General features: G+C 43.4%; 1 non-coding gene across 1 annotated transcript; it reads left to right on the top strand.

Annotated features, from left to right (window-relative positions):
• The first annotated feature begins 651 nt into the window (after positions 1-651).
• Positions 652-723, top strand: TRNAE-UUC (transfer RNA glutamic acid (anticodon UUC)). Its single transcript has one exon. It is a non-coding gene; the product is annotated as a tRNA-Glu (tRNA).
• Positions 724-1,602: the final 879 nt, after the last annotated feature.

Genomic DNA, 1,602 nt, shown 5'->3' with positions numbered 1-1,602 from the left:
TCATTTCCTCAGATTAGAGCCCCGTGAGCTCATTTACTCATCAGGTTACGCAGGAATAACCCTCAAAAATTACCAGCATAAGTAGGAAAAAAAAAACCAAATCATATTTAGAGCACAGAGTAAATAAGACGCAGCTGCTTTCGTGCGCGATCCGTATCACTGAATTATCCATAGAAATAAATACTTTATACAAGTTGCGGATCTGAAAACATTCGAAATATGTATTTGTGATAACAAAAAAAAAAAAAAAACAGATACGCAAATCTTTCGCAGTCAAAGTACATTGGAGAGCAGCGGCCGAGCAGTTTCACTGCTATAACGCGATCTTATTTGAAAGTGATACGCCTTTCACCTTCCTAACAGCGACGCGGCCGGCGTACAATATGCCGAATGAGCGATTTTTATTGTTTAGATAGTGCATGGGATTAACGTCGAAAGGAATTGAAAAAAAAAAGTAAGACTTTCAATAATTACTTATGATTTTTGATTGAATATTTTTGTTTTCTACGTGCTTATTCAAAAGCAAATAAGATTCATCTTGAATTATCGTTTTAGTCGGAAACCCACTCAAATCATGGCGAAGGTTCTACGTTATAAGCTGGAATGGAAGACTGCTTTGCGGTGGAAATGTGCCGAACTGTTGTCAAAAAGTCCCGTATGGTCTAGTGGCTAGGATACCTGGCTTTCACCCAGGAGGCTCAGGTTCGATTCCCGGTACGGGAAACCTTTTAATCCACAGACACAGCCCACTGAGTTTCTCGCCGGATCTTCTCAGTGGGTAACGTTTTCGGTTCGGTGGTAGATTCTGCGAAGCACTGCTCTTGCTAGGGCCACTGTTAGCAATACTCCGGTTTGAGCCCCGTGAGCTCACCTACACGTTAGGGTGAAGCTGAAATAGCTTCTCAAGGCTATCAGCATAGGTAGGAAAAAATAATAAGTTTTTTTTTTTTTTTTTATTGCCCTTGTAGGCAGACGAGCATACGGCCCACCTGATGGTGAGTGGTTACCGTCGCTCATGGACTTCAGCAATGCCAGGGGCAGAGCCAAGCCGCTGCCTACCGCTTAATACTCTCCATAAGCCTCGTTTGAAGAAGGACATGTCATAGCGCTCGGGAAACACCGTGGAGGGGAGCTCATTCCATAGCCGGATGGTGCGTGGCAAAAAAGATCTCTGGAAGCGTACTGTGGATGACCGCAGTAGCTCCAGGTAGTATGGATGAACTCTACTCCGGTGGCGGGCGGTGCGGTAGTAAAAACGAGATGCCGGTATCATCTCGAATAATTCCTCAGAGCACTCCCCATGGAACATACGGTACAAAATACAGAGGGAACCGAAGTCCCTCCGCAGACCCAGAGGTTCCAAACGATCCGAGAGAATAGGATTATCGACAATCCGAACGGCCCTCTTCTGTAAGTTGTCAAAATTTCCTACGAGAGATTATTACACGCTGTCAATTGCTTCATTGTCGAAGTTCTTAGTGAACTCGATTAACCTGTGACATTTTTTCATAATAATTTCACTATGTACTCGGGTGTGGTCGTTTAATTGAATTATAATATGTATGTCACAAAACAGTGTTGATCGCGACAATATACCATAAA

The sequence above is a fragment of the Bombyx mori genome, chromosome 9, assembly GCF_030269925.1.
Source record: "Bombyx mori chromosome 9, ASM3026992v2".
In the NCBI taxonomy this organism is placed as follows: Eukaryota; Metazoa; Arthropoda; class Insecta; order Lepidoptera; family Bombycidae; genus Bombyx; species Bombyx mori.
This window is presented reverse-complemented; position numbering and strand designations above follow the sequence as displayed.